This window comes from Chionomys nivalis, chromosome Y, assembly GCF_950005125.1.
Source record: "Chionomys nivalis chromosome Y, mChiNiv1.1, whole genome shotgun sequence".
NCBI lineage: Eukaryota > Metazoa > Chordata > Mammalia > Rodentia > Cricetidae > Chionomys > Chionomys nivalis.
The window spans coordinates 5,374,440-5,394,368 of NC_080113.1; the positions used below are offsets into that span (position 1 = coordinate 5,374,440).

Consider the following 19,929-nt stretch of genomic DNA (forward strand, 5'->3'; position numbering starts at 1 on the left):
TGAACCAGGGTCTCCTGATATGATTGATGGGAATAAAAACCAGGTCAGTTTGGAAGGATCTCAACAAGACTAAGATTGAGACAAAGTTATTACAAACAATTGGATTTTTTTTTATACTCTTACCAGAACCAGAATGCAATTGCAGTTGCCAGGAAGAATACAGTTGTAGTTGACAGAATATGTTTGCAAGCAGAACAGGTTATGGTGGTCTGAATAGGAATGGCCCCCAAAGACTCATATGTTGTATTGCTTGAACCATTGGGAGTGACACTACTAGAAGGTGTGGCTTTCTTAGAGAAAATGTGTCACTGTGGAAATGGGCTTTCAAATCTCATCTGTGCTCAAGCTATACCCACTGTGTTATATAGTTCACCACGTCCTACTGCCTGTGAATCAAGATGTAGAACTCTCAACTCCTTCTCCAGTACTATGTCTGCCTGTATGCCATTGTGTCCTGCCATGATGATAATGGACTAAACCTCTGAACCTGTAAGACAGCCCTAATTAAATGTTTTCCTTTCAAGTTCCTATGCCCATATACCCCAGTCCAACCAGGAGATCTCTATTTTTTCCTCCTTGGGAGGTCCATATGTCTTTCCCTTGGGCCCTCCTTGTTACCTAGCCATATAGATCAGGTTTGGAGGTTGACGGAGAGAGAGTGATGAGAAAGATGATTAGAAAATGGGGGTCTTGGTGGACTTAGGTAGAAGCCTATAGCAAGGGAAGTTTTCAAGAATCTACAAGGATGGCCCTAGCTAAGACTTCTTGCAGCAGTGGAAGCAAAACCTGAACTGGCCACCCCCTATGATTGGATTAGTGACTATCGCAGCTGTCAGTGAAGATTACCTGGTCGACTTGCCTATAATTCCTTCCTGGCTACTGATCAATCAGCATTTATCTAAAATATAATTGACAGGATACATACCATTTTCCCACAGCATCTTTAGTCCCAGCTCTAAAGTGGAATATAAGACAGGAAGAGACAGCTCTCAGACTCAATCTCATTCTGAGATTCCTGGAGGCAGGATCACCAGTTTTTGGACTGAGGTCAATGTAAGACCAGTGACTGGCTAATTTGCTTTTCAGATCTTCAGATTGAACCCCAGTATCAGTCTCGGAATGCACAAATACAAGGACCATATACCCTTTACAGATACTCCCTCTCCAATACAAACATTTTCAGCAATATTACAAAATGATAGACACAATAATGAGAGATTTACTTTGTTATAGATCTTTAGGTCACTTATAGCATGCCTTCTAGAGACATAATAGTACTAACAAACCATTTCCTATTTCTCTTAGCCAAGAAATAAATCCATTTTTGTACCTCATGATATGCTGCCTTATTACAGACCAAAGCAAAAAAGGTTAGTAGGTCATAGGCTGAACCTCTAAAATAAGAGCCAAACCTTTTGTTTATCACTTGACTATTTTATTATTTATTTATTTATTTTGTTCACTTTATTATTATTTTATTATATATTTGTTTACCACTTGATTATCACTGTTATTAATGGGAAGCTTTAACATTTTACTTGTTGATTGTTAATTAACATATCTATTATATATTAGTATCTTCATATATATATATATATATATATATATATAATCTATATTTCCTCCCTCTCCTCCTTTTTTGCTTGTTGTTGTTGGTTTGTTTGATTGTTGTTGGTTTGGTTTGGTTTTTTGCTTTTTTTCCCTCCCAAGACAGGGTGGACCTGTCCTGGTGTGAGACCCCAGATATTATTATGCCTTAATTTTTACAAAGATTTCATTTTTACCTAAAGGCCACCTGGTAAATAAACAAACCTTGATCCAGGCTCCAGAAATGTGCAGCAATAGGGGAATTTAAACAGATACCCTAAAAGTAGCAAATTAAGGGCTAGGAAGCAGGGCCATATAATTTAACGAGCTTCAGATGTTCTTGGGAGGCATCCTGTCCTCAAAGATACCTTGTCAGTGACTAGTGGTTCTTTGTTAGGATTCTTGCACGCAAAAACTGACCTTTCAGAAACTACCTTATCCTATTTATTTCTTACCCAATCCCAAAATGAGAGGACATGAATCGCCTGATTATGACATTTCAGCTTTAAAAGTCTGTTCCGTCCCTGGACTCTAGGCTACACTTCCCTCACCCACTGACTGTTGGTGTGGTAGAGGTGCAGTCTAAACCAGAGTTTGAATATTAAAAAAAAGCCCTCGGGGCTTGGAGAGACGGCCCGCAGTTAATAAGTGCTCTGACTGCTCTTCTAGAGGACCCAGGTTCAATTCCACAATCCACAAGGCAGGTCACAGTTGTCTGTAACTCCAGTCCCTAATAATTTCTCTACTTTTCTTTTCTCCTTCTTAAGTCTTATCTTTTATTGAGTTACTTAAAAGAAAGCAAGTAATATATACTCTCAAGCAGGGCTATTTAATTTTTGTTAGGATAGCTATGCCTGTTTTCAAATTTCAATTTTTTGGAATTTTTTTTCCATTCTTTTACTCTAAGATGGGGTATTATTGAAGCTGAGGCATCAGCAAAAAGATGGATCCTGTTTTCTAATGTGGTCTCCTTATATATGTCTTTTATTTGGATAATTGAAACCATTTTCAGAGTAATTAAAAGTTGTGGCTTGAATCCTGTCATTTTATTGATTTTGTGGCGTTATTTATAGACTATCTTTTTGGTTATTGACCTGGAATTGTCATTTGTAATGCCTAGAATGTTTCTTTCTCTTTAGTCTTACATATTTTTCCCAATATCCTCTGAAGAATTTGTTTAGTGATTATCAATTTCTTTATTCTATTTTTATTTTGGAATTTTCTTATTTGTCTCTCAATTTTAATATATAGTATTGCTGATATATTATATAGTATATATACTAATATATTAACATAGTAATCTTATTAAGTGGTTATGCAAAAGTCAGGAACTTGTGAAGCTGGTTCCTCCCTCCATTTCACCAAAGGAGCCATTTTCCTTATTACTGAAAGAAAGGACAAATGTGTGGTGCTTATTAGCATACAAAGCTCATGTTGGCCTTCAGGTTTCCTCAGTATCACAAGTACCCAATACACATTTCAGAATAACTGTTCTTACACCACCCCTACCCTAAATTTCTTCAGCTCTCCCACCCCCAGTTACTCATTTTATTCTTCTTCATTCTGCTCTTTTGGTCTTCTCTTTTGTCTTCCTCTCTTACCTCTCTCTTGATCATCTCTTTTTCTTCTGTTCTTACTCTTCTCCTTTCCTCATAGCCAGGCCAATCTACTAGCCATGTTTAGCCCTACTACTTTCTTTCCCTTTGGTTTTTAACCTGGAAGTTTTTCTATGCTGTTCTCATGGGGCTCTTCCAGATGCCTCCAGCTGTTCTCATTCCAATCTAAAATTTAAAAACTTTCCACTTAATCATGCATTAGAATGAACATTTCATCAGATTTTGTAATTCTGGGTTGACATCTGTGTTTCTTTTTGTGTGTTCAATACAGTCTTTCAAGTTCTTCTAGCTTTATTTCTACAGTCAGAGGCTGCTTGTTTGTTCCCGGCTGCCCAGACCCAAAGTAATCACACAGAAACTATATTATTTGCAATACTGTTTGGTCAATAGCTTAAGTGTATTTCTGGCTAACTCTTATAATTTAAATCGACCCATTTCTATTAATCTGTGTATTGCCACATGGCTGTGGCTTACTGGGCAAAGTTCTGACCGACGACGGATGACTGTCTCCAGCAGGGCTGCATGGCTTCTCCTTGACTCCTCTCTCTCTCTCTCTCTCTCTCTCTCTCTCTCTCTCTCTCTCTCTCTCTCTCTCTCTCTCTCTCTCTCTCTCTCTTCCAGCCTGGCTACAGTCTGTTAAGCCATTGGCTGAAAGCAGCTTCTTTATTCATTAACCAATAAAAGCAACACGTATACAGAAGGAAGTCCCATACTATATTTTTATTGAAATAAAACTGCTATTCTAAATGGCTGCCATTATAAGTGACTACACTACTCTCTTTTGAAGCATTTGCTATGGTTTCTTCATTCTCTGTATTTAATATATGAATTCTAGTATGTCTTGGGGGAATTTGTTTTCAATTGTAGTCTTTCTATAGGCCTTATGTATCTGGATGGACATTTATTCCTCCAGGTTTGGGAAATTTTCTTCTATAAAGATATTGAACATATTCTCTGTGTCTATGTTTATAATCTAAATGTTATTTTTCATGGGGTATCAAAGATTTCTAATTTTTTGTTTATTTTGTTTTTAATTATCTTTATATTTACTTTAAAGATAATTATCTTCATGAAATGATCCAATTCCTCTACCTTGACTTATATATTTAGTATTTTTCCACATGATCCATTTGTGAGACTTCCTACTGAACTTTTTATTTGACTTATTATACTTTCATTTCTGGCATTAAGTCCATTATAATTTTCTTCAGTAAGTCTCTTTTTGACTTATATTTCATATCTTGAACTAACTTATTAGATCTTTATAGTTCTTATTTTAAAATATGGATGCCAGGGGCTAAGGGCTGTGCGCTGAATTTAATACTTAGAATCATACTTTTAAATTTTGTTTTGTAACATGAAGGCCTGCTTGTTTATCCCAGTCACCTGACTAGCTTAGCCTCCAAATAATCACACAGAAACTGTATTCATTGAAACACTGCTTGGTCCATTAGCTCAGTCTTCTTATTAGCTCTTATAACTTATATTAACCCATTATTCTTATCTATTTTAGTCACATGGCTTGGTACCTTTTACAACAGGGTAGGTCACATCCTGTTTCTTCAGTGATCTCGGCAGGACTGGGGAAGAACTTCCTTCTTCCCAGAATACTCCTGTTCTCATTGCCCACCTATACTTTCTGTCTGGTTTTCACACCTATATTTCCTGCCTGGCTAATGGCCAACCAGCGTTTATTTAAAAGATGATTGGCAGAATACAGACAATTCTCCCACACCATTTTTTGCTTTGTTTTGTTTGTTGTTTTATTTTTCAAGGCAAGGTTTTTCTGTGTAATAGTTCTAGCTGTCTTGGAACTCTTGTAGACCAGACTGGTCTCAAACTCACAGAGATCTGCCTGCTTCTCCTTCCCGAGTGCTAGTATTAAAAGTGTACTCTCCCACCTCTAGCCTTAGGTATTTTGGTTTGTTTGCTTGCTTGCTTGTTTGGTTGATTTTTGTTTGGTTTTTTTTTGTGTTTTTGTGTATTTTGTTTGTTTGGGTTTTTTGTTTTGTTTTGTTTTGTTTTTTTGGGATCTGTAAGTTCTTCTCATTGGAAATCATGACTGTGGGATTAGAAAGTTTTGTAGAAACATATGCTATCTTTTTCTTGTCTTCTTTTGTTTTTTCCTTTCTTCACCTTACTCTTCTCTTTTTGGTTTTAATTTTGTGCTGGAAATTGTATGTCTACAGTTACTTTGTTGTTGTTACTTTTTTTCAAGCTTCAATCTTCCTTTTCTTTTCTGAAAATTTACAGTGCTCAGAAAGGACATAGCTGTAGTAAGGACCAAGGTACTGATATCTTTTGTGGTACTTTTATTCAAGGATATAGTTTGTATCTATAGTCTTCCTTTAAGAATCAGCTACTATCCCAGGCCACTTCTAACCTCTTCTACAAATTCTTCCGTGATTTATGATATTTACCTCACTGTTGGACCTTACTCAAGATTCACTCTAGTTCCTACTTTACATCTGCAATCAAGAGTTTTATAGTTGCAAGCATATATACCTCCCTTGTGTGTTTTATGGGAGAATGGCCTTGAATCGGGAAGCCTACATTTATTAGTTATGAAACTGCATCAGTGAGCTTTACCCTTCCTTATATTTTTAGTTCCCACCCTGGATTTTCACCTCCTGTGACAAGTTGTGGGACTCCTGGTACCGATTGGCTAACCCAGAATCATCTCCAGTCCCTGAGTCGAAAGCTTTACCTATGAGTTATAGATCTCCATTCTTGTATTATTCTGATCTCCCTGTATGAATTTTAATGTGACTAATTTTAGGAAGGGTACTGAGTGTCACTAACAAAAAATGTGCATTCTCTAATTGCATAATAGAATGTCTTTAGTCATATTTCAAACCAAACTGGTGTACTGTATTAATTTAGCTCCAAACTTTTAGGGAGTCCTAATAATGAGATCAGTCCGTTTAAATATTCCACTCAAATGGTATCAGAACTGTGTAATTTGTTTGCCTTAGGATTTGTTTAACAAATTTGGTTCGCCAGTGTTTGATGCACAAATATATACAACTATCATTTCTTTTTGCTAAATTTTTCTCTTAATGTGTAAAGTCTTTTCAAATCTGAGAAGTTTTGTTTTGTCTGATATAAAAGTAACTATTAGTTTGCCTGTAGCTTGTATTTACTCACTTTATTGATTCCCGTACTTTGACTCTCTGTTTTTCAATATTTGTGCTATCAGAGCTGTTCCTGAAGACAGAGAAAAATGACTGTTTTTTTTTTTAATTCATCCTGTTATTCTTCATCTTTTAGTTTGGTAGAAGTTTGCTTGTCAAGTTATTCTTGGGAAGGATTTAGTTTTCTTCCTAATCTATTAGTATTGGGAGTTTGCTGGTTTCCTGTGCTGTATTTTTTGGGTCCTTTCTTATCTCTCCACTATTTATTGCTGTCAAAAAAATCTATTTGAACTTTGTTCATATGGATTAGATTTTTTTCTTTCCCATGTATCATATTCTTTTAAGTATTTTTGTGTGAATGGGATGATTGTTGTGAATTGACATTATTTATGCTTTCCATGTTAATCATTTATTCACCATTTGAAAGAGATAGCTTTTCTTATTACTTTGTCAGCTATTTTGGTTGACAGTGATTTATTTTGAAGATTTAAAATATTAGATGCTGGAGAGATGGATAAGAGGTTAAGAACACTGACTGCTCTTCCAGAGGTCCTGAATTCAATTCCCAGCAACCACATGGTAGCTCACACCCATCTCCAATGAGATTTGATGCCCTCTCCTGGCTTTCAGGCATACATGCAGGCAGAACACTGTATACACATAAATAAATAGCTCTTTTAAAAAAGCCATCACTGGCCTGGATTACAAGAGACTTTGTTTTAAAAGAAAAATGTAAGAAAAAAAGAAAAGTTTTAAAAATATACTTTTCTAGCCTGTAGTATTAATCCAGTTTTTAGAGAGAGCTGATGTCATTGTCACATTTCTGCTCTTAGGAGTTGGAAATTTTCTCTAACAGATTTTAATAATGAATCCTTTATTTTCGATATTTTTTACATCTTAGTTGTTTTATGTTATAGAGAGATTTTTCTCTTTTTGTGACTGTTTGCGATTATAAAGATGTTTGGTCACTCAATGTCTTTTCTCTTTTTCTAGTTTACCTCTGTAATTATATTGATAAATTGCATTATGCATTAGAATAGTTCTCAGTTCTTTTTACTATGCCAGAAGTCTTTGTTTGGTCTTCTTCATAGACCCCATATGTCTTAGTAGTTCTGGTTCTTTCATTTAATTTTTTTACTTATATATACATACACATACACAAATATGGGTTTTTTTAAGACAAAGTTTTATAACTGGAGTCTTTACATCTCTGCAATATTTCTCTCTATATTCAGTTTAACTTTTCCACCTAGTTGTATTCTGCCCTGCCTAGGGCCAAAGCAGCTTTATTCATCATCCAATGAAAGCAACATATATTCACAACATACAAAAAGACATCCCAATCATCTCCCCTTTCTGTCTAATAAAAAATGAAGGTTTGAACTTTAACATTGTAAAACTACATATAACAAAACAGGGATTAAACAAGAATTACAGTTACAATACTTGGTCTATGTGTATTTGACAAAATAAATACTCTATCATCTAGCCTGTCTTCTTGAGTTTTATATCTAATTTATCTTTTATCATAACTAAGGAAAACTATAACTATCTAGTTGTCAACTCCATCAAAGACTCCAGAAGGATATATTATTATCTACGTAAACAGGAAGTGCATTATAAGCAACTTCCAAAACTCTAGAATTCACAGAGGCATCTCGCTGCCTGTACAGTCACCGAAAGTTCTTCTGTTACATTGGGGCAACCATATTCAGCTATTAGGACTATAGTATCCAGCAGACTTTTCCATGAAGTAGGAAATTTTAAAGACAGTTCAGTCACTTTCTTCTGTGTCCTGTAGACTGTCACAAAGACTCTTTCATAAAGTAGGAACCCTGAAGGACTGTCTCACTTTGTTTTAGCAACTTCAGCAATAATTTTTCTATGGGTCCTATATGTCCAGTTTATACAGCATATGGCCAAGCAGTCCAGGCAAGAACAATTTCTTGCCCAAATGGCTAGACTTACTGCATTGAAGGCAAAGAGGAGTTTCTTTGATGCACATTATCCTGTTAAGTAACTGATGCTATGAGAGCAGATGCATCTCAAATTGAGGAAAGTCTAAGTTATTAAAACATTTAAATGACATATTCTGTAAGTTTTTAAAGTGTTTGAAGATCACATATCTATATGAAATATACCTCTGTATTACTTTGAAAACCTAATTAGTGTGACTATAAGTATGACAGATATAAATGACCATTAACATGTATTTTATTATCTTGAATAGCTTTTAAGGACTAATGTTTATATTAATAATTAAACAGGCTGAATAGGTATGAGCTGTATAGGTAATACCTCAAGCAAAAATAGAAACAGATGTACAGTATAAGGACAATACCTTAAATTTGCATCAATATACAAATTCTTTAAACATGAATAGAAACATTTACAGTATAAAAGTTAAATTTGTTTTATTATACCAAAATCCATGCCAATGAAAAACATCTGAGATTAACAGTTGCCTTTTTATCCTATATTCTATATTCCCTAAATATAGCAAACATCCATAACCTACCAAATAATCAGAGATCATTCATACACACCAACTTTGGGAAGGTGGATGTCATGTTCTCCAAACTGTTTTCTGTGTCTGTGGGTGAAGTATCTTTAAAGTACCTGCTAAAATTTTGAAATAATGACCAAGTCCTGGGAGGAACAGTTATAACCTTTGTTGATCGATATCACATGTCAGGATTCAGGAGGTTTCCCTTGAACGAACCAGATCCAAATCAACCTAGAATGAATTCACAGCCTTTTTTGTTTCTTGTGGAAACAAAAGCAAAATCGTTTCTCCAAAGCAATGCATCTTTTAAGTTCCATTCTACAAATATATTTTTTGACTTCTGTTAAGTTAAGGCATTTTTAAAATACTTAGGTTGGTATATTTTATCAGTCTCTCTTTCAATCCCATGTCTCCCAGCAGCTGTCTCTTAAACATCAACCATCAAAAAATTCAAAATCACCACAATACAGGATCCAGACTCCCTGTGTATTTCCTACATTTTATATTATTTTTACTGTCTCTTTAAATACTTTATTTTATTTTTAAATGATTTATATACTTGTATAGCTACCTATACTCATTTTCTTTGTTTCTTAAGCCAGCACATATTGTAAAATATACCGAAACCTTTTTAGAGGTCTTGCCATCTGAACCTCTTTTACTGAGTATCTTTTAACTTTTTTTATCTGTATGAGCAAAAGCTACATCTGTCATGCAGCACATGGAAGTTTAGCCTTTCTGTTTCAAGACCTGTGCAAGACTGTGAAAATCTGCCACACTGCTTAGATCATGACAACTGACTGCAAGTTTCATCTTGCAGGCAACTGTTAGGAGACATACCTCTGCTCTGCTGTTGGCATCAGATTGTGAGACTAGGAAGCGCAGTATGGCTCTGTTTCTGTACTTTCAGAACCTTTTAAAAGATTTCTCAAGTCTTATATGAATCCACATCAGATGATGAATTCTATTTGTAACTGGAGGCTTTTCATTCCACCCTGTCCTGCAGCCACTTTTAAAATAACCTCTCTGAGGCTTAATGTTAATTACAAAGTGCTTGGCCTATTATCTCAGGCTTATTATTAGCTAGCTCTTGAAATTAAATTAATTCATTTTTATTAGTTTCTATTTTACAATAAGTTTTGTGGCTTGTCATCTCACTCTTGCTTCAGTGGCAACTGCTAATGTCTCCCCTGACTCTGCTTTCTTTCTCCCTGTATTTAGTTTGGCTTTCTTGCCTAGCTATATTCTGCCCTGCCATAAGCTAGCATAAAGTAACTTTATTCATCAATCAATAAGAGCAACACATAATCTCAGCATATAGAAGGGCATCGCACATCAGGGTTTCTTGGTTCAGTCCTGGAGCTCACATTATAAACTAGGCTTCCCACTCACTCACAGTGATTCACCTACCTCTGCACCTGAGTGCTGGGATCAAAGACATATGCACTACTGCCTGGAATGCTTAAAAATACTTTTATCTTCCATTCCTGAAATTCAGGTTTATGTGAGGTCTTATCTAATGATTATGCTTTTTTATTCGTGTTTTATTTAATTTGTTGTCTTATTAACTGAATTTTTATTTTCTTCTGGGAAAGAGCCTTAATTTCTTTCTGAACTTTTCCTTATGTCCACTTTCATAGTTTTTGTCAAGGTCTTGAATTGATTTTCTTTATTTGGTTCATTAAATTCCTTCTCTATTTCTGGATCCTGTTCAAAGTAATATTGAAATATTTTTCTGTTTGTTCAGTTGTTACTATGTTTAGTATTTAGGAGCTATAAATTTATAGAGATACCCTACTAGGATATTCTCTCTCTTTCTGTCTCTTATTTCTGTTCTAGCTCTGTCATTGCATATCCATAATAATGATTGCTTTCTTCAGCTTTAATTTTCTTTTTTCCCTCTCCTTTGACTTGTTTCTTTAAATTTATGAGTCATCACTTGTATTACTGATGAGGTTCAGAGACGGTGTGTTTACTGTACTCTTTTACTAAAATATATAGTAGAGGGTTTTTTTCTTACAAAATTCAAGATACCAATATTTAGTGAAGTTATAAAGAAATGTGAAAGGGGGAAAGTAAAGTGGGAATAAAAATGTTTACGAACGACTCTATAACGTGAGGAACTCATCAGTAAAATGAAAAGTCTGTAGGAAAGAAAGAATAGTCTAAAAGAACTGGGTTTTTAGCATGGGTGTGGAGAGACCCCCACTGTATTCCCACTTGAGGCAGGTGGGAATGCTGGCCCTATGGGTATAAGAGCAAAACAGCTGTCCCTGATCCTTACCAGCTGCAACACTTGGGGGAGTAGGCCCTGTACTTTGCTTGAGCATCACAATGGAGCCAAACCTGTTGGCTGAAGTGTGGGTGAGTCAGACCTGAAGTGGGAAATATTGACTGAGAGTTTACAATCTTCTCTTACATTATTACTTATTTGCAGCTTTTTATGTTTTAAAATAACTCACAATTCTGTAGTTAAATTGTACTTTTATTGAATTTTAAACATGTGTATTAGAAGCAAAGGCAAAACTCATTTTTAAACTTTCTATTTATTCTATGTGTCTTTTACATCACACCTCTTGATCCCATTTATTTCCCTGTACTTTGCATCCACCCTCTGCTTCTGCAATGCCCCCCCCAATAAAATTTAGGAGAAAAAAAGAAAGGGGAGCAATTTTTTTTATTATTTAAAGTTTTTATTTAAAATAAAGCTATTTTCATACAACATATTCCTACTACAGTTTCCCCCTCCCTCGTCTCCTCCCATACCCTCCCCACCCTTCCAACTGCATGCCGTCCTTTTCTCTCTCTTAAGTAAATGGACAAATAAAGACAAGGATAAAACAAAAGGAACTGCCCACTGATTTCCACAGTGGCTGTACAAGTCCTCACTTCCACTAGCAAAGGATGAGTGTTCCCCTTGCCTCTAAATCCTTAGCAGGTTTTTACATGTTTTATTGATCTTGGTCATTCTGATGGGTGTAATGTAGGCAGAGACTTGTTGTTCTTTTCCTGGCCTCCCGGACCTGAAATAATTACATAGAAACTATATTAATTACAGCACTGCTTGGCCAATAGCTTAGGCTTCTTATTAAGTAACTCTTACATCTTAAATTAACCCATTCCTATTATTTTATATTTTACCACGAGGCTTGTGGTTTACTGGTAAGGCTCTGAAGCATCTGTCTCCTCCAGCAGCTACATGGCATCTCAAGGCCAGCTGGTCTGGGACTGAATAAGCATGGGTTGATTCCGGACTCTCTGAGCATGGCGGCCAATGAAGACTGATGAGAAGCCAAGGACAATGGCACTAGGTTTCGATCCTAATACGTGAACTGGCTTTGTGGGAGCTTAGCCTGTTTGGACGCTCACCTTTCTGGACGTAGATAGAAGGACCTTGGTCTTCCTGCAGGGCAGGGAATTTGGACTGCTCTTCAGTATCGAGAGGGAGGGGGAATGGAGTGGGGGGAGGAGAAGAGGAGTGGGGATAGGGGGAGGGAAGTGGGGGGAGCGGGCAATATTTGGGAGGAGGGGAGGGAAATGGGAAACGGGGAGCAGGTGGAAATTTTAATTAAAAAAGAATAAAAAAAATGTTGAAAAAAAAAAAGAAGCTACTATGGGCTTATAGCAGAGCACAATATCACCAGGTGAGATATAAAGAGAGAGTAGACAGTCGGGGAGCAAATTTTTAAAATCTCACTATGGGAGCTGCAATATGACACCATGAGTCACACAATATACCCTTTAGTACATATATCTTTATTAGCAAACTTTCACTGCAAAGAGTTATTGGACTGGTTCGAGTCCTCTAGTTTCTACACTACTGATACTGATCCCTCATTGGGACTCTTCTTCCTGTTTCTTCCCTGTGTTGTGGATCCTGTAACTGTGTGGGTCAGGCCCTTTTATATACTCCAGCAAACTAATTCTACTTCCAGCAGTCAATAATTCTCTATAGTTCTTTGTCTAGGGGTGGGATGCTACAAAATTTTACTTTTTCCATGTCTATGCTGTTATTCTGGGCTTTTAAAATGCAACCATTTGTTGGAAGGAGGTTGCTAGTTAGTTCCCAACCACTTAGCACTGAAATAATCACACAGAAATGGTATTAATTAAATCACTGCTTGGCCCATTAGCTCTAGCTTCTTATTGGCTAGCTCTTACATCTTAATTTAACCCATTTCTAGTAATTTGTGTATCACCTATCAGCAAAGTTTCACTGTGACTGTCTCTGGTGGAGGCTCCTTGTCTTCTCCCTGAATCTGCCTACTTTTTCCCAGCAATCAGTTTAGCTTCCCCACCTACCTCTATTCCCTGTGCAGGTCTAAGACAATTTCTTTATTAACCAATGGTATCCACAGCATGCAGAAAGGAACCTGATGGAGGAGTTAATTCCATTGGTTAAATAAAGAAACTGCCTTAGCCCTTTAATAGGACAGAAAATTAGGTAGGCGGAGTAGACAGAACAGAATGCTGGGAGAAAGAAGCCGAGTCACGGCAGTCACCATGATTCTTTCACTCCAGACAGACGCAGGTTAAGATCTTTCCTGGTAAGCCAGCTTGTGGTGCTACACAGAATATTAGAAATGGGTTAGATCAATATGTAAGAGCTAGCCAATAAGAGGCTAGAACTAATGGGCCAAGCAGTGTTTAAAAGAATACAGTTTCCATGTAATTATTTTGGGTATAAAGCTAGCCGTCTGGAACTTAGCCTGCCGTTCCTATTACTACAGGAATCCCACATAAACCATTTCTAAGAGAGATTGTTATATGATAGAATTCCTAGTATTCTGATTCTTATAAATTTCCTGCCTCTTTTCTGAGATGTTCCCAGACCCACAGATGCTGGAGCTGTGATGTACATATATCCATTGGGTTAGGCTCTACATGATCTGTTGGTCTTTGCATTGTTTTCAGTTTACTACATTTGCTGTGATGAATGGTAAGCAAACTTACCTATTAGTATCAGGATAAAATTTAGAATGTAGTAAAGAACTATGCTGGTCTTGCAAAGGGGCAGTTGTAGATTTTTTTTCGAAGTTTCATGGCATCACTAGTTATGGGATGATATCTAGTTTTCTGTGTCGGGCATGATTTCTTTCCTCTAGAATTGGGCCTTAAGTCTAATTAGGTATCTATTGGTTGCTATCGACATGTGAGTGCCACTTATTGTACCTTTCTGCATATCTTATCAAACTGGTAATTGTCATGATTCATAGATATTACAGCTGGATAGGACTGTATAATTTCCTCCCTTCTTTGTCAACTTGAATAGTATTTTCTGAACAGTAGAAGCTAAATAGACAGAAAAAGCTTACAGATAAGATCCAGCTCAAGTTATGTTCTCTATGTGTGTGGTATCTTTAGCAATAGGAGTTCACTCTCCATCTCCAAGAGGCAATCAAGGGTTACATTTAAAATCTGTATTGTTTTGAGAGTCACTTGGGTTTCTATGACTAACCCTTCTAAAAAAAGTTACTCATGTGGGGTGATTCTTGTGAAGAGCATTGCAAATTCATGTGGCTTAACTTCAAATGAATGTGTATATAAACACATACACTTAGATGTTTTGTGCATAGGTTTAGGTAAATATATAATAAAAATTCCTTGAGGCTTTATAAAACAACCATGGTGTTTTTGTTTCTCTTCCTTACTGTTGTCTCTACTTCTCCCCATTTGGAATATTCTTTCCAATTCCATTTAAAACTTCATATCATTTACATCATACTATTCCCCTTCCAAATTCTCTCTGACTAATGGTGGTGTAGGAGGTCCTTCTGTTTATGTGTTGCTTTTATTGGTTAATGAATAAAGAAACTGCCTTGACCTAGTTGATATGGCAGAGCTTAGGTAGGCAGGGAAGACAGAACTGAATGCTGGGAGGAAGAGAGGCAGAGTAGGAGAGACACCATGGAGCCACCAGAGTCAGACATGCCAAATCTTTCCCAGTAAGCCACTGCCATGTGGCAATACACAGATTAATAGAAATGGGTTAAACTGAGATGTAACAGTTAGCCAATAAAAAGTTAGAGCTAATGGGCCAAGCAGTGTTTTAATTAATACAGTTTTTATGTGGTTATTTTGGGTGTAAGCTAGGTGGGTGGCTGGGAAGAACAAACAGCTCCTCCTTGTAACATAATGGTTCTTTAAACTTTTCTGGTTTCCATGGTTACTAGATGCTGTATACTCAGATGTGAGTATTTGGAGTTAACAACCACAGAAGAGAGATCATATGTGGGTCTGAGTAATCTCATTTAATTCTATCTCTTCTAATTCACTCATTTATCTGCAAATTTGTTTATTTCATATTTCTTTGTAGCTGAATAGTTGCAAAGTACAGATACACCACATTTTTATACCTATTCATTTGTTGAAGGGCATTTAAATGTTTCTATTTCTTATCTTATATGACAAAGGTAGCTATAAACTTTGCTGAGCAAATATCTATGCAGTAGGATGCCGAGTCCTTTGAAATACAAACTTCATAACAAATCTGAGAATCAGTACAGAGAACCCTCAAAAACCAAAAAAAAAAAAAAAATTCTATCATATGTTTCAGCATTGCAGTTTCTTTACTCATTAACTTACTTTTTATTAAAAATGTTAAATTGTAACAAAATTTCATGACAACTATAATATGATTTAATTTAAAGCTATTCAAATACTGATTTTGTTTTTTTTTTCTTTCCATTATAAAATTGGAATTTTGAGCTGACAATATTCAGAAGAAATGATTTGAAATATTAGCTATCCCAAACAGAACTGAGCATGAACTTAATTGTATATCAGTTAAACTGGTTACAAAAAAATACATATTAGTTAAACTACTTCAAAACATTTTACTTATCATTTGGCATTGGTCAGTCTGGAAATTAATCCCTGGCAAAAAATTTTTCCTTTCTCAGCAGATATTAACTGTCCATAATTTTCATCTACAGTTGGGACCCATGAGATTTCCTCCATTCATCTTGGCATATCAGTTTGTTTTGTTATTCTTCACTTCCTCATATGGAGCTTTGGCTTAATGAGTATGACTTTCTTGTCAAATACAGACAATAACAGTTACACAGAAGCTCCTAATCTTCTTGATATTACAATCTTTCTGGTCACTTTTCCATGATGCTCATTGAACTTTCTGAGTATTAGTTGTATTGTAAATATCCCCTCTTTTGTCCTCTCTCTTACACTTTCCATAGTCCTCACTTAATATCCTGACTTCTGCAATTATTGTAGGATATATATATATATATATATATATATATATATATATATATTGTCATCTAAAAGCTTTGAATTAGAAACAGAAGAGAAAAAAATGCAATATTTGTCTCTCACTGTCTAGGTTACCTTACTCAGTATGATCTTTTCTAGTTCCAACAATTTATGGCTTCATTTTTATTATTATTTTTTTTAATAATTTTTATTACTTTATAAATAATATTATTCAAAATATATACTTCCTCCCCCTTCCCCCCACTTCCCTCCCACTCCCCACTCACACTCCCCCCTCACTCTCCAGTCATAAGAGAGGGCAGGGTTCCCTGCCCTGTGGGAAATCCAAGGTCTTCCCCCCTCCATCCAGGCTTAGGAAGGTATACATTCAAAGAGAATAGGATCCCAAAAAGCCAGTGCATGCAGTAGAGACAAATCCCAGTGCCATTATTATTGGTCCCTCAGTCTGCCCCAGTTGTCAGCCACATTCAGAGGGTCCAGTTTGATCCCATGCTCATTCAATCCCAGTCCAGCTGTATTTGGTGAGCTCCTTTTAGATCAGGAACACTGTCTCAGTAGGTGGAAGAACCCCTCATGGTCCTGACTTCCTTGCTCATATTCTCTCTTCTGCTCTTCAGCTGGACCTTGGGAGCTCAGTCCAGTGCTCCAGGGTGGGTCTCTGTCTCTATCTCCATCCGTCGCCGGTGGAAGGTTCTATGGTGATATTCAAGATAGTCATCAGTCTGACTACAGGACAAGGCCAGTTCAGGCACTGTCTCCTCCACTGTCCAGTGCCCTAGCTGGGGACATCTCCGTGGACACCTGGGAACCCCTCTAGAGTTAAGCCTTTTGCCAACCCCACAATTCCTTCCTTAATTAAAATATCTTCTTCCCTGCTCCCATATCTATCCTTCCTCCTTCTCAACCATCCCACTCCCCTGAGCTCTCCCCAACCTTCCCCTTCTCCCTTTTTTCTCCCCATCTCCTTTTCCCCCCATCCCAACCCCATCCCCATGCTCCCAACTTTTGCCTGGTGATCTTGTCTGCTTTCAATTTCCAGGAGGATCTATATATGTTTTTCTTTGGGTTCACCTTATTACTTATTCCCTAGGATCAAGAAGTATAGGCTCAATGTTCTTTGTTTATGGATAGAATCTACTAAGAAGTGAGTACATAACATATTCATATTTTTGGGTCTGGGTTATCTCACTTGGGATACTCAAAAGTGGTATTACTGTGTCTTGAGGAAGGTTATTTTCTAATTTTCTGGGAAATCACCATACTGACATCCAAAGTGGATTTACCAGCTTGTATTCCCAAGAGTGTTCCCTTTCTTTACCTTTTTACAATTTCCCCAGCATAAGTTGTCATCTGTGATTTTGATCTTGGCCATTCTTACAGGTATAAGATGGAATCTCAGAGTTGTTTTGATTTGTATTTCTCTGAGGACTAAGAATGTTGAACATTTCCTTAATTGTCTTTCAGCCACTTTAGATTCCTCTGTTGACAGTGCTATGTTTAGGTCTGTACTCCATTTCTTATTAGATTATTTATTCCTATGATAACCAATTTCTTGAGTTCTTTGTATATTTTGGAGATCAGACCTCTGTCTGATGTGGGATTAGTGAAGATCTTTCCCCATTCTGTTGGCTGTCATTTTGTCTTGTTGACCATGTCCTTTGCTTTACAGAAGCTTTGTAGTTTCAGGAGGTCCCATTTATTAATTGTTTCTCTTAGTGTCTGTGCTACTGGAGTTATATTTAGGAAGTGCTCTCCTGTGCATTCAAGTGTACTTTTCACTTTCTTTTCTAAGAGGTTTAGTGTGGCTGGCTTTATGTTGAAGTCTTTGATCCATTTGGACTTGAGTTTTGTGCATGGTGATAGATATGGATCAATTTTCATTCTTTACATGTTGACATCGAGTTATGCCAGCACCATTTGTTAAATATGCTTTCTTTTTTCCATTTGATATTTTTTGCTTCTTTGTCTAAAATCAGGTGTTGAAGGTGTATGGATTAATATCTGGGTCTTTGATTCCATTCCATTGGTCCTCCTGTGTGTTCTTATGCCACTACCAGGCTGTTTTCAGTACTTTAGCACTGTAATAGAGCTTGAAGTCAGGGATAGTAATACCTCCAGAAGGATTGTTTTGCCTGAAGTTCCATAATTTTTTGTAGTTTCTATTGCTGTTATGATTCAGTTGTGGTGGCATCTTCTTCAGTTAATTGATGTTCCAGATAACAGGTTCTATAACTAATCTACTTCTGTGGGTTGAATTCTGTCTGTAGCAAATATCACTATCAATAACTTGAATAATATATTAGAAGATTACTATGAATAAGGCACTTGTTAAGTAATAATACTATTAATGAATAAAAGTTTTAATGACACTATATATAATAATATATTAGTTTGATTGGAAAGAAAAATAACTTAAATAAGTATTACAGTGAGACTGGTGGTATCAAGTTGTTACTTGGGAAGTTGAAAAGAGTCACGCTCATAACCGCAAGAATACCTAAGACAAAGGCAAAAAAATGGGACTGATTTTTTTTTGATTTCATATTTACAGTAGACTTAAAACAACAGAAAAAATATATGGCCAGGTATCATAAACTAGGACTACCTTGAAACTTTGGGGTATGTAACAGTATGAAGAATGGGTGTAAAGAAAGAAAACAGAAGTTGGAAAAAGAAAACAAAGGAAGAAAAGAGAGTATAAGCAGGAAAAACAGTAAAACCACATATAATTGGAATGGGGGATGGAATACAATCTTGTACTATATAGGTAAGAAATGGCTATTGTATCAACAGGGAGTTCTGGGTGAAGATATAAAATAAGGGACTTTCTGGCAAATAAATAGCTACAATTCTGGGCATTGATGCACAAACTTTAAAACCCAGAATTAGGAATTGGAGACTGAATCTACATAAATTCAGCGCTACTATGGTTGATACAGGAAGTTTCAGGTTACCTAGGCTTTTTCGTGAGACCATATTGGAAAAAAACCAAATAAACAAAATAGTCAACCATAACAGAAAGGGAGTAACTGAATGGGAAAGAAGAAAGAATATTCAACAGGAAATGTAAGAAAATGAGATTAAGCCACACAGTGGTGGTGCACGCCTTTAATCCCAGCACTAGGGAGGCAGAGGAAGGTGGATCTCTGAGTTTGGGCAAACCTGGTCTACAGATTGAGTTCCAGGACAAGCTCCAAAGCTACAAATAAATCCAAGTCTTGATAACCCACCCTGCCCCCCACAAAAAAAGGAGAAGGAAGAGGAGGAAGAGGAGGAGAAGGACAAGGTGGAGGAGGAGAAGGATGAGGAGAAGGAGGAGAAGAAGAAAAAGAGGAAGAGGAAGAAGAAGAAGAAGAAGAAGAAGAAGAAGAAGAAGAAGAAGAAGAAGAAGAAGAAGAAGAAGAAGAAGAAGAAGAAGAAGAAGGAAATGAGATTACTAACCTAATTGTTGATTTCTTGTAGTCTGATCTGTTGCTTTGGTTCCTTGCATCTAGTCAGATCTGTGTTCTGAATTACTTTTAAATGGCCCCATTTTGTTGTTGTTGTTGTTGTTGTTGTTGTTGTTAGCTCCCAACTTTACTGCATGGCTTTTTCTTGATTCTGTTCTACGAGTCATGGATAGCTTAATTGAATTCCATCCAGCAGTGGCTGTTGATTTCCCACTGGCTTAGTACAGTGCCAAAATTTCTGTTTAGGTTTGGTGTTTAGGTCATGCAACTTTACCTTTCCTAGTTGGTACATAAATATGGTGTTTCTGGCAGCAGTCACTGACAGCAGCTCTGATTCTTCCTTTTTTTGTTTTGCTTTTCGAGACAGGGCTTCTCTGTATAATAGCCCTGACAGTCCTGGAACTCCC

The 19,929-nt window shown here is 36.6% G+C and overlaps 1 pseudogene; it reads left to right on the forward strand.

Moving 5' to 3' along the window:
- The window catches only part of LOC130868812 (ubiquitin-like modifier-activating enzyme 1 Y), a 964,755-nt pseudogene that overhangs the window by 265,090 nt on the left and 679,736 nt on the right, over positions 1 to 19,929 (forward strand).